Here is a 14,821-nt window from a genome sequence, read left to right on the forward strand (position 1 = left end):
AGGACAGAGTGAGAGGGTAGAAGGTGGAGAGAGGTTGGAGAGAGAGGGAAGAGAGAAGGGAAAGAGAGAAGATAGAGAGAGGGGAGAAGGTGGAGAGAGAATGGATAGAAAGGGGAGAAAGAGGGGGCAGAGAGAGGGGGAGAGAGGAGGGGGAGAGAGAGAGGAGAGAGAGAGGGGAGAAAAAGAGGGAAGAGAGAGAGGGGAGAGAGAGAGGGGAGAGAGAGGGGAGATCGAGGGGGGAGAGAGAGAGGAAAGAAAGAAGACAGAGAGAGAGAGGGATGAAGGTGGAGAGAGAATGGATAGAGAAGGGAGAGAGAATGGATAGGGAGGGGGGAGAGAAGGACAAGAGGGGGGGCTGGAAGGGGGCAAAACAGGGACGAGAGAGGTTGGAGAGAGGGGGTAGAGAGGGGGGAGAGAAGGAGGAGTGTTTCCAGAAGGCAAATTCCACATCTGGGGGACAGCACAGTGGCTCAGTGGTTAGCACTGCAGCCTCACAGTGCCAGGGACCTGGGTTCGATTCCACCCTCGGGTGACTGACTGTGTGGAGTTTGCACATTCTCCCCATGTCTGCGTGGGTTTCCTCCCACAGTCCAAAGATGTGCAGATTAGGATTGGCTATGGGAAATGCAGGGTTACAGGGATGATGTGGGTCTGGGTGGGATGCTCTTTGGCGGGTTGGTGTGGACTCGATGGGCCGAATGGCCTGCTTCCACACTGTAGGGATTTCTATGAAACTTCCAAATAGCTGAACGCACAAGCACCAATGGCCAGAGAAATTTAAATCAGAGATGCACAAGAGGCCAGAGTCAGAGAAGCCGGGATATCTAGGAAGGTAACTAGCCAGGGCTTCTGAAGGCTGGGTTTGGGATTCCAAGTGAGGCTGTGAACTAAAATGTTTGGGTGATGAGACCTGAGGCAGTAATGGTGGTTGAGGAGTTACAGGTTACAACAGCACTGCTCCTGCTCTCACTGAGGGCTCAGTGTCCTGAGACAGGATCACTGTGGGGAAACATTGAAGAAGTGGTGCTGAAAGGCTGCAGGAGATCACAGAGATGGGTGGGAGCTGACTCCGTGAAAACAGTGATGACATGTTTAAAACTGAAGCATTGCTTCAGGCATTGTCAGTGTAGCACAGAGAGTACAGGGTTAATGGTTGAAGGTGTCTTGGTGTGAGTTAGGACAGAGCTGTGGATGAGTTTACAACTGTAATTACAGCTGGTACAAAACTTTTACTGCCCCAGTAAAGTGCTGTCAGTTTTATTTCTGTAATGCAGGGGGACGTGGGTGCAGTGGAGCTGAGAGGGTAAAGGTAGCGAGAGCTCCATCGAACCTTCTGCTTGTTAGAGGAAGTCTGGAAAATAAACATGCTTCTCATTAACTGTTTTGCCTTTCGTTCTGTCTAAATTCACAACACAATTCCATAACCCGATAGGAACAAAGTGTATAATAAGACACAGGAACAAGGCTTTGTTTGAACGACAGAGCGATGAAAATAGAGAATTCTGAGCTCACCTTTACTTTGGATGTGCTACCACAGATATCCCACAGCCTTCAAAGAGTTGCAATTGACTTTTCCCTTTTCACGTGCCTCCTAAGAGCAATCCTAAAGCTGTAACGCAGAACTCTCCACATTCATCATTCATTTTCCCTGCAGCATACCAAGCTGTATTTTGACATTTTGGACAATGTATGAGATAGCAGCTTTTTAACTGGTGTCTATTAAGGTGGTGACACTCTGCAGCTGTAAAAGTATTATTTTTTTCAGAACCAAAGGCTTTTCTCCAATAAAAACCATGGTCTTGTAAAAATAAGATTATTTATCATCGAGTTTGGGCTTTTATCAAGGAAAGCTGCCCGTTCAATTTTTGAAGATATATATACAACTTATCAATATGTTTAACCGTTAAACCATAACATTTAGAAGCAACTGTAGGACATTCCACCCATCGAGCCTGTCTCACCATTCAATGAGATCATGGCTGATCTGCCCATTCTCCACTCTACTTCCCCGTCTTTTTCCCATAACCCTTGATTCCCTGACTGATTAAAAATCTGTCTAAGACAGCCTTGAATATACTTAATGACCCAGCCTCGACATCCCCCTGATGTAGAGAATTCCACAGATTCACTCCCCTCAGAGAGAAGAAATTCCTCCCCATCTCGGTCTTCAGTGGGATGACCCCTTACTCTGAGGTGATGCCCTCTGCTCCTGGACTCTCCCACCAGGGCAAACAACCTCTCCACATTTCCTCTTAGAATCGCAGGGCTTATAAGATGGGAAAGAACAAATGTTAATAATTACAAAGATATAAATATTTTTCATAACTCAGGACATCCCACAGCAAATTACGGTTAAAGAAATACTGTAGTTTCTATTGTAATGTAAAGAACACAGCAGCCAATTTGAGCACAATAAGATCCCACAAACAGTCATGTGATAATGACCAGTTATTCAATTTTGCAATGTTTCTTGAGGGACCAGTATTGGCTCCTCAGAGATGGGGATATTCCTATTAAGGAATAGCCACCACCACCACCACCCGCCTCCCCCACCCCCCTTGCCACACGTTCTTCTTATAGTCACCAGTGGCCTTAACCTGAGGAAGGGGCTAACCTCTGAAAGTTTGTGATTTGAAATAAACTAGTGACTATAACCCAATGTCGCGTGATTTCTGAATTTGTCCACCCCAGTCCAATACTGGCACCTCCACATCATGGTCTTAACCTAACTTTTCACTCAAAGGACAGCACCTCTGGCTATACTGCACAACCCCAGTTCTGAATGTCTAGATTTTCACACTCAAAGGTTTCCAGAGGGGGCCTGAACCCACAACCTTACAATTGCAGCAGATACAAATGATACCCACTGAGCCAAAGCTGACTCAAGCAAGCTGTTCAAGCATTAAAAACATAGAGAAATAGCCTTGAGGTCAGATTTCAGAACGGGCTTGTACAAACACCACCTGTCTTAGAACACACCCTATCTCCAATGGAATGAAACCTGGCGAGTTCAAGAATGAATCAACAGTCATGAATATAATTCACCACATGGTCTATTAGACAGCGAGGTATGCATTACTTGAAGTTGCAACTGAGCTGCTCAAAGGATGGTAGTGACTAAGAGAATGGTAGGAATCCCTATGTTAGCACATAGTTAGCATTGCAGCTAATGTAGTTAGTGCATTGTCTTGGCATTATAAAGTCATAGAATCAGGTACTGATGCTGAACATGAGGAAGCCCCCATTCACCCCACTATGTCTGTGTTGCCACATAAGAAACTTTAGTTAGTGATTTTCAAATGGATCCACATCCTCAAAACAGGCAGAAGTGGATGATAACTTGCTATTGATGTGTAGGTAGGAGGTTTGTTCGACCTCGTTTGATGGCCCATTAAACTTAGGAGAGATATAAAACCAGCCCCTGATTCATTAATGCCTCATGTTAATCTTTGTTACAAGCAAATATATAGTTTTACAAAATACCAGATTGGAATCTTTTGCTGGAAAACAGGTTTTACAATGAAAAGACCAAGAGGAATGCAGGGTGGTTTCATATTTTGAAGATTTTTACCATTATTATCAAACTTTAACTTGCATTCTACAATCTTCAGAGAGTTTAAAAAATTTTTTTCTTGGGATGGGTCTGCATTGGCAAGGCCAGCATTTGGTTGCTAAATTTGCTAATGACACAAAGGTGGGTGGAAAGTATATCGTGAAGAGGACTTTAGGAGGCTACAAATGAATGTAGATAGGTTAAGTGAGCGGGCAAAGATCTGGCAAATGGAGCATAATGTGAGAAACGTGAAATCGCACATTTTAGCGAGAAGAATATAAAAGAAGTATGTTATCTAAATGGTGAGAGATTGCAGAACTCTGAGATGCAGAGAGATCTGTATCTTAGTGCATGAATTCCAGAAGGATAGAATGCAGGTAAAGCAAATAATTGGAAAAGTTCACAGAATGTTATGTTTTAATATGAGGCAAATTGAAAACAAAAGTAGGGAGGTTATACAGGTATTCTTGAGACCACATGGAGTCACACAGCACAGAAATAGACCCTTTGGTCTAACGTGTCCATGCTGACCAGGTTTCCCAGTCTTAACTTGTCCCATTAGCTTGCATTGGGTCATATCCCTCTAAACCCTTCCTATACATGTACCTGTCCAAATGCCTTTGAAATGTTGTAATTGTACCAGCGTCCACCACCTCCTCTGTCAGCTCATTCTATACACACAAACCACCCTCTGCCTGAAAACATTGCCTGTCTCACCTTAAATCTATGCCCTTTAGCTTTGAACCCCCCAACCCAAGGGAAAAGACTTTTGCTATTCATCTTATCTATGCCCCTCATGGTTTTATAAACCTCTATCACGTCAACCCTCAACCTCCTACACTCCAGGGAGAAACGTTCCTGCCTCTCCTTATAACTCAAACCCTCCAGTCCCAGTAACATCCTTGTACATCTTTTCTGCACCCTCTCCAGTTTAATACTATCCTTCCTATAGTATCTGGAGGGCTGTGTGCAGAACTGGTCACTTTATTTAACAAATATCTAAGTGCAGCTGGAAGCCATTCAGGGAAGGTTTGCAACTAACACCTGGAATGGGCAGGTTGTCTTATGAAGAAAGGTTAAACAGACTAGGTTTGTGTCCACTAGAATTTAAAGAGTAAGAGAGATGAGAATCAGCCGCGTTGCTATGGGGTCTGGAGTCACATGTGGGTCAGAACAGGTAAGGACAGCAGATTTCCCTTCCCTAAAGGGGAATGAACTGAATGACACTAGTTTTGCAATCTCCACCACAGTGAGACTGTCTGCTACAATTCCAGTTAATTTTAACTGAATTTAAATTCCATTATCTCCCCATTGTGAGATTTGCAACCATGTGTCCTGGTCTCTAGTTGCCAGATCAGTAAGATTACCAGGACACAACTGACTTAATTAAATATTTGATTTGATTTGATTTATTATGGTCACATGTACCTAGGCACAGTGAAAGGTTTTGTTTTGCGTGCAGCCTGGGCATCTCCTACCATACAAAGGCCAGGGAGATAGAACAGATCATGGAATACTCAGTGACAACTGCAAAGAAGGTGCACGAAAAGCAAAATCAACATTAGATTTAAAATTTGAGAGGTTCATTCAGAAGTCTAACAACACCGGGGAAGAAGCTGCCCTTGAATCTGTTGGTACGTGTGTTTAAGCTTCTGTATTTTCTGTCAGACAGAATTAATTATTGCAAATAATGTCAATTTGAAAGTCTCATCCTGCCAATGTGGATATTGATGCAGCAAGGGGGGGCAAGATCCTACCACGCACGAAGCAAGATAAGCAAACCCATGTAGGTTGGGCGCCTGGGAACAGGGATCTGACATCAGGAGGTAGGAAGCCATCAGCTAAACTAGCTGCCAACACTCCATCCCCCAATAGATTCAATTCCCTACAGTGCGGAAACAGGTCCTTCAGCCCGACCAGTTTGCACCGACCCTCCGAAGAGTAACCCACCCACACCCATTTCCCTCTGAATGATGCACGTAACCCTACGGGCAATTTAACATGGCCAATTCACCTAACCTGCAAACCTTTGTGGGAGGAAACTCACGCAGACACGGGGAGAATGTGCAAACTCCACACAGGCAGTCGCCCGAGGCTGGAATCGAACCTGGGTTCCTAGCGCTGCGAGGCAGCAGTGCTAACCACTGAGCCATTATGCTGCTCCTAGGCACTGAAATCAGTGAGGTTTCCAGAAGCAGAGCAATGCAAGACTCCCACCACCTCCCCAGCCTGAAGTTGAGACCCCCTACTGCCTCTGTGAAATATGCCCCACTATCCCTCCAGAGTGGTAGCGTCTCATAAAGCAGGCATTGACTGCAACATTTTGCATCAAGCTGCTAAACCTAAATAAAAGGCCACTTTGCAGAACATCCCTTGTCATTGTGAGTGATCGTTTCAGCCATTTCTTCATAGAGTGAAAAAAAATCGGGGACGATAAGAAAATAAACAAAGCAGTAATCAACAGCAAGTCGAGAGTATCTCTTGGGGATCTGATAGTTGGCATGAGGTTGAGATGTGTGATAAGGATTTCACCAGCAGTTAGTGTGGGATCCGAGAGTGACACAGACACACCAGAAGGTGAGGAGAGATTTCTCAGTGTTGTGAGAATGCCAAGCCATCCCTCAACATACTTGTTTACCAAAAATACGTTCACAGCACAGCAGGGCAATGACACCACTGTATAACACTGAAGAACAAGACAGATAATGAGCTCTTCAAATATCACAAATATAACCTGCCAGTTTTAACACTACATTCGAAGCAAGGTTGTGCTTTTCAAGCCGATAGTTAATGATATTCCTGTTTATAATTGAGTGTAAGCAATTATGTCAGGAAGTTTGCTGTTGGTGTGTACTTGTTAATTTCCTGCCAGGCTTCAACTGACATATCTCTTTCTCTCTGTAGCCGTTATGTGGGAAAAATGTGTTGCTGATAAGTTGGCGAAGCCCTGCACCTGTTAATGTCTCCCACTGTAGTGGAGACGCTCTACAAAACTGATGTCCACAGGTTCCCAACTCTAGTCAGAGGGCTGAGACCATGGGCGAGCCCAGGACAACACAGAATATTGCCAGTTTTCACTGGATCAGAGTGCAGGCAGATAGGGCATGCCTTTTCCAACTGCCCACAGCACCAGGGACACTCCTGGTGATAAGACCAGATACATAACAGTTGGCCTGATCACTGTCAAAAGTAAGGAACTGTCTTTCTCAAGGGAAAACATAACAGAACTCTGGAGAAAACATCAGTCATCGCAGGCAGACAGGAGCTAATATCAATGTAATTAAAGAATTTCTTTATGACAGAATCAAATGATTTTCTACTTGGACACGTTCCTATCAACTAGTGCAATCTTCCAACGTTGGCAGAATTTCAAACTCAGTCTTTGCATCTGATACAATGAAAACAGTTTTTCTCTGATTCAATTAATGTCAACTGAAGCAAGTGGGTCCAAGCAACAAGGCTTGGTCATTCTTTTTTGTCATTTTGGGTTTGCAGCAGATCATAAAGGGTTAATGTTTCTGTGGTTGCAGTGGATGTGAACTCAAAGCTCGAAGTTAACACATAGACTCACAGCAATGTACCAGGAGAAAGGAACTAAAAAGGAGCATTTAAACCACTTGGATCTCCCTGTCCTGAGAGCAGTGTGTGTGTGATACCAGCTCACTGCCACAGGAGTTTGAATATGTCGAGTATTTGACAGCCTTAAACATTGAAATATAGAAACTAGGTCCAGGAGTAGGCCATTCAGCCCTTCCAGCCTGCTCCTCCATGCGGTAGGATCATCACCAATCCTCTCTCTCAATGCAATACTCATTTTTTCTTTCTCACCATAGCCTTTGATGTCTTTAAGTTCTAAAAGAAACAATGGTTTTCTTGAATATATTCAGTGACCCACCCTCCACAGCCTTTGTGATGGAGAGCACCACAAGTTCACTCCCCTCGGAGTGAAGAAATATTTCCTCATCTCAGTCCTAAAAGGCCTATCCTGTATCCTGAGATGTGTCCCCTGGTCCGAGATTCCCCCATCCAAGGGAAGCATCCTCTCTGCATCTAGTCTGCCCAGCCTTGTTAGAATTTAATGTGTTTCAATCTGATTCCCTCTCTCCTTCTAAACTCCAGTGAATACAGACCCAGCTGAACTAATCTTTCCAAGTGCACCATGTTATGGACTAGGCCAGACCACTCAAAACATTCTTAAGCATGCAGCCCAGACCATAACTTTGCAATTTATTTCAGTAGGTGTACAGTGAAAATTACCCAGAGTAAGTTAGCAAGGTTGACTACCAGGTTTAAAACAGACAAAAATTTATTCACAAAATTACAAAATGAAACACAAAGAACAGAATAAAGAATCCCTACAGAACTCAACCCATCTAAACTAGACATAATTATGCTGTTCCAAACACACACAGCAGTCCTACTAAGCAAACCCCCTTAAAACACAGTTAAAAAAAAGGAACAGATGCTTACAGGTTGAAGTTAGAAGGGCAGAAAGAGAGAGAGCCTGTTCACACAGTCCACTGCTGAGCTCCCAACTAGGTCTGGACTGAAATGCTCAGCCAGAGAGCATTTAGTGGTCTCACTAAAGCTCTGTATTCCTGCAGTAAGACAAGCCTACTTCTGAACTCGATTTCTTTTAAATTGTTCACAGGACGTGAGCAACACAAAATAGGTTAGCACTTTTTGCCCATCAGAGAGTTAAGAGTCAACCATGTTGCTATGGGTCTGGAGTCACATGTAGGCCAGACCCTGGGAGAGGTAGGAGCTTTCTTTCCCTCAGAGCATCAGTGAACCATGGTCATCATTTGATTCTTAAAACTGGATTTTTATCAAATTCAAACTTCAACATCTGCCATTGGAAGGATTTGAACCCAGGTTTCCAGAAGGTTTCATGGGTCACTGGATTAGTAGTTCACTGGGCCAACATTTCCCCCACTGCAAGCCCACTTAGATTAAAGACCATTATACCATTTGCCTTCCTAATATCCTGCTGAATTAACTCTACTGTCTTAATTTTACTTTCAAAGCTGTTTGGAAAAGGGATCTCGTATAAACTATATATTTGATGATGATGTGGAGGTTCCGGTGTTGGACTGGGGTGGACAAGGTCAAAAATCCCACAGTACCAGGTTGTAGTCCGACAGGTTTATTGAATACTATAGGTTTTGGAATGCTGCTTCTACAGTAACACCTGATGAAGGAGCAGCACTCCGAAAGATAGTGTTGTCCAATAAACCCATTGGACTATAACCTGGTGCCGTGCGATGTTTGACCTTGCATATTTGATGGCACTGGTGCCAAATGTGACTGGTAATTAAGAATAAAATATCTGCTTGAGAAATCAATGCAAGCAGCACTAAACCCCAGGTATGCAGTGAACACCAACATAATGTTGTTAGTGCGGACACAGTGTGTAGAGAGGCAGAAACCAAGCTGTGTTGTTCCCATGGGGAGAGTTTATTTCTGTTCACGATTGTCCTCTTATCAGGAAAGGACTGGTAGCATTCAGGGACCGGAGCTAATGATAGATGACATTGTCTTGAAAGTCAAACCCAGGGCAGCATGCAAATAGGACAGCGCAAAAATATTTTAAAACTAAAATAAAAAACTGTAGATGCTGGAAATCTGAAACTAAAACAGAAAGTGCTGGAGAAACTCAGCAGGTCTGGCAGCCTTTGTGGAGAGAGAAGCAGAGTTAATGTTCTTGAGTTCAGTGACTCTTCTTCAAAACTTTGTCAGAACTGTTCTGAAGGAAAGTCGAAACATTAATTTTGTTTCTCGCTTCTCAGATGCTGCCAGAGTTTCTCCAGCACTTTCTGCTTTAGCCCCAAAATATGTTGATTCCTTTCATTCCCATAAATGCTCTGTCCTTTGCTGACTGTTGCTTAATTAGTTCCCAGCCCCTAGCAACCCTCCATACTTACATCCTCCATGGTTTCGCAAGACTCGGGGTGTTGAGAAGTTAATTGTCAGAAGTCACACGACACCAGGTTATAGTCCAACAAGTTTATCACAGGCTTTCAGAGTGCAGCTCCTTCATCGGGTGATTGTGAAAACTTGTGATTTTAGATTAACCTGTTGGACTGTAACCTGGTGAAATGTGCCTTTTGACTTTGTCCACCCCAGTCCAACACCAGCACCTCCACATTGTAATTTGATTGGGAAATAGTCAGTCAAGCAGAACGAATATCATTCCTGATTCTGGGCATGTTCTTTCGATATTAGTCTGGATTCTCTTCTGCTTCATATCAACTCAGGACAGATATCAAGGTTTCTTAAGAATATACACATGATGACCAGGGATCAGAGCTCCCTACAACAATTCCAACCTTCTAGCAGACTCTCTATCATCACATGACAATCAAGGTCATTGTCATATCACAGCTTACCTCAGAGGTTCATCCACATATTCATTAAAACTATTCCCAACATTCTTGCTCGCTTCACCACCCCCTTCCAAAACTCTTACTCACACACACCCACACACTCTCACGCATATACACACACGCCCACATACTCTTACACACACCCAAACACTCTCACACAAATACATCCACATGCTCTTACACAGATACACACACACTCCACACACACCCACATACTCTTACACACACACATCCACATTCACCCACATACACACCCACACTCACAGATACACAAAATCTACACAAGGTCTACAAAACCATGAAGGGTATAGACAGGGTAGATAGAGATAAGCTCTTTCCCAGGGATAAGGATTCAATAACGAGACGTCATGCTTTCAAGGTGAGGGGTGAAAAGTTTAAGGGGGATACACACAGCAAGTTCTTTACACAGAGGGTGGTAGGTGCCTGGAACACGTTGCCAGCAGAGGTAGTAGAGGCAGGCTCAGTAGATTCATCTAAGATGCATCTGGACAGATGCATGAGTAGGTGGTGAACAGAGGGATACAGATGCTTAGGAATTGGACGACAGGTTTAGACAGTACATTTGCATCAGCTCAGGCTTGGAGGGCCGAAGGGCCTGTTCCTGGGCTGTAGATTTTCTTAATTCTTTGTTCTTTACACACACACCCTCACACAGATACACACACACAGATACACACACACACACACACATACTCTCACACAAAGGATACACACAGACTTTCTCACACATACACATAGATACACACATACACATATGCACAGTCACTCACACACAAACTCATATACATACAAACACAGACATGCACTGCATTATGATGTGAGGCCAGGAAACGTACTCAATATTCTCCCCATGTACAGAAGGCAGAGAGGCAGGTACATTCTGGACTTCAAGTGGCAAGTGGGAACTGGGGGTTTGCTCACTAGTGCTAACCAATTATCCCAGGCAATGTAAATACACTATCATTAACCCTTTGAAACTTCCAGGGTGCCAGCAGAGAGGATCTGTAGGGACAATGCCATTATAATGGAGGGAGCACTGCTAAAAGATTTTCTGGAGCCCCTCATGCTTTTTTATGTTCATTCATGGGATGTGGGTATCACTGATTCGGCCAGTATTTATTGTCCAACTCTAGTTGCCCCTTGAGACGGTAGGGGTGAGCCGTCATCCTGAACCGCTGTGGTCCCTGTGTTGTAGGTAGACCCACAATGCCCTTAGGAAGGGAGCTCCATGATTTTGACCTGAAGGGACGGTGATACTTTGCAGAATTCAATGTCATCAACAGAGAGTTAATGCTACATTTAGTAACTGCTCTAAAGTCAACAAGGAATTGCTTTGGATGATGGATACAGACCTTTCACGTTGATGATTAAAAAGAGGAATGAGTTTTCAATTAGTCTGGTTGATTACTGATGTTCTCAGCCAGTTGATAGACCTGTTTAGCTAGTTTAAAGATACCCTCCCTATTCTGTACCTTCCTGAAAGGGTTACATTCTCCAAATTGGCCATGTCATCAAGAATCAATATCAAACAGTGAGAGAAGGTGTAATACAGTGTAAGCATTCATTCATGGGATTTGGGTGTCACTGACTAAACTAGCATTTATTGACCCATTTCTAATTGCCAAGAGAGCAATCACCACATTGTGGTCTAAGTTCTGCCATAGGCCAGACCCAGTAAGGACACCAGATTTCCTTCCCTAAAGAAAATCAGTGAACCAATTTTTTTTAATAACACAACTGACACGGTCACTACCAAACCAGATGTGTCCCAGATTCTTATTGAGGTCAAATTTCACCATCTGCCATTGTGTGATGTAAACCCTAAATCACCAGGCCAGGAGCTTTGGCATTACCATCCCTGTGGCATTGCCACTACACCATCACTTCCCCCACTAACAGCAATGTGGACCTGCTCAACTGCACTGTTCCTCCCCTCTCCCTCTCTATATCACTCTCTTCTGCTACAAGTTCTTTCAACCCGAGTTCAGCATTATCTCTTCACGGCCTCAGTGAATGCTTGGCAGGGTGGACGCTCAGAGATGAGAATCCAGAACAAAGGCCTCAATGTCAGAATAAAGGGGTGGCCACTTAGGACTGAGATGGAGAGGAATTCCTTTGCTCAGAGGGTGGTATCTTTTGTTTACTTGACCCCAGGGAGCGCTGGCTGTTCAATTGTTGAGTCTATTTAAGACTGAGACCAATAGATACTAGGAAACTCAGGAAATCTGGAGATTAGGACAGGGCAGGGAGGTGGAGATAAATCATCTGTGATCTTTTTGAATGATGGAACTTTCCAGAGGCCCAGTGGCTTCCTCAGGTCTCTTTATGCTTTTCCAATTTATCTTTTCCCACTCTATGTGTTGCAAGGGAATGACTTTTAAACTGTTGCTGTTCCTGGGGAACGGGGAATTTCCTTCATTTTTTCCTGTTCTCCTGAAGATGGAAACTGTTGCTGAGCTGGAGGAACAGAGACAGAGGCCATTCAGCCCCTCAAGGTTGTGCAGTTACTCACTACTCTATCTCCTCTCCCAATCCCCTGCCTTTCTCTCTCTCTGTTCTCTCCCATTATTTTTGTCTCAGACCTCTGTCTGCATTTTGTTACAACATGGAGTAAACCCCTCCTGCTAATTTTAACCCCGACCCCCAGAGAGGCTCACCTCACACCGTACTCTGTTAGATTTCAAGAGGCAAAGAACTATCCCCAGAGGTCACTATTTAAAGTAAAAATTAGTAATTTTATTTTTTAAGTCCAAAAGAGAACATTAAACAACTATTTACAACTCCTATCTCTTACACCTATCTTTTACCTCCCACTCTACAATATTGGTCCGATAAATTCCCTCTTAAATTTACGACAAAATCAATTTCAAACCCAGGTTATAAAGTCATAGAGATGTACAGCATAGAAACAGACCCTTCGGTCCAACCCGTCCATGCCGACCAGATATCCCAACCCAATCTAATCCCACCTGCCAGCACCCAGCCCATATCCCTCCAAACCCTTCCTATTCATATACCCATCCAAATGCCTCTTAAATGTTGCAATTGTACCAGCCCCCACCACATCCTCTGGCAGCTCATTCCATACACGTACCACCCTCTGTGTGAAAAAGTTGCCCCTTAGGTCTTTTTTATATCTTTCCTCTCTCACCCTAAACCCTCTAGTTCTGGACTCCCCCACCCCAGGGAAAAGACTTTGCCTATTTACCCTATCCACACCCCTCATAATTTTGTAAACCTCTATAAGGTCACTCCTCAGCCTCCAATGGTCCAGGGAAAACAGCCCCAGCCTGTTCAGCCTCTCCCTCTAGCTCAAATCCTCCAACCCTGGCAACATCCTTGTAAATCTTTTCTGAACCCTTTCAAGTTTCACAACATCTTTCCGATAGGAAGGAGACCAGAATTGCATGCAATATGCCAACAGTCGCCTAACCAATGTCCTGTACAGCTGCAACATGACCTCCCAACTCCTGTACTCAATACTCTGACCAATAAAGGAAAGCATACCAAATGCCTTCTTCACTATCCTATCTACCTGTGACTCCACTTTCAAGGAGCTATGAACCTGAACTCTAAGGTCTCTTTGTTCAGCAACACTCCCTAGGACCTTACCATTAAGTGTATAAGTCCTGCTAAGATTTGCTTTCCCAAAATGCAGCACCTCGCATTTATCTGAATTAAACTCCATCTGCCATTTCTCCACCCATTGGCCCATCAGATTTCAAACTTCCTCTATAGATTTCTTCAGGTCGACTTTGGTGTTCTGCTGCACAAATTTCTGATAGACAGGTCCCCTTCAGAGAGCTTAGATCGGAGTGGTGCTGCAAAAGCACAGCAGGTCAGGCAGTATCCGAGGAGCAGGAAAATTGACATTTCAGGCAAAAGCCCTTCATCAGGAGTAGATATTCCTGATGAAGGGCTTCTGCCCAAAACATCCATTTTCCTGCTCTTTGGATGGTGCCTGACCTGCTGTGCTTTTCCAGCACCACTCTAATCTAAACTCTGGTTTCCAGCATCTGCAGTCCTCACTTTTGCCCTTTCAGAGAGCTGTTCTGCTAGCAGATTGCTTGTTGGTAGCTTGGCAGTTCCATATCTAACTGTTCAAAATATCTGGTTTATTCCCCAAAACATCAGATCATTTCATTGGTTTGATGTCATCAAAACAGTAAAGTCAAATTCGATTGGAATTTGGTATCTGGGGCCTAATTTAAACTGATTGGCCAAATTTGAATTTGTTTTTGTTCCATGGCAATGCAACTCCAGCTATTTGTTTCAACCAAGTGTTACATGTTTACCTTGTTCAGGACTCTCTGTGCTTTCAGTCAGTCCTTGCTAGCTTTCCAACTCTCTTTAAGGTATAGTACACCTCTACAATTTCATAACAATTTTGCTGTCCCTTTTGTCTCCTTCTCTAGATTCATCATGTCCATAAGGACCCTCATCGACTTTTACACATGCACACTATGCGGGTGCGTGATGGCCTGGTACAGTAACTGCTCTACCCAGGACTATACAAAACGACAGAAGGCAGTGTGCATATCCCAGACCATCACAGAAGCTAACCTTCCATCCATGGACTCTATCTACACTTCTTGTTGCCACGGACAGGCTACCAACATCACCAAAGGCCCCTCCCAACCCAGTAAAACTCTCCTACAACCTTTTCTGTCAGCCAGAAGATATAGAAGTCTGAATACCCACACCAATAGGTTCAGGAACAGCTTCTTCCCAGCTGTTATTAGACTGAAGAATGGATCTCTCTAACTTCAACACTAATGTTGATCTTGCTTTGTACACCTCCTATGCAGCTATAGCTCTGAATGCCTCACTCTTTCTAAGCACCCCATGATCTGTGTACTTT

This window comes from Chiloscyllium punctatum, chromosome 11 (genome assembly GCF_047496795.1).
Source record: "Chiloscyllium punctatum isolate Juve2018m chromosome 11, sChiPun1.3, whole genome shotgun sequence".
Taxonomy (NCBI): Eukaryota; Metazoa; Chordata; class Chondrichthyes; order Orectolobiformes; family Hemiscylliidae; genus Chiloscyllium; species Chiloscyllium punctatum.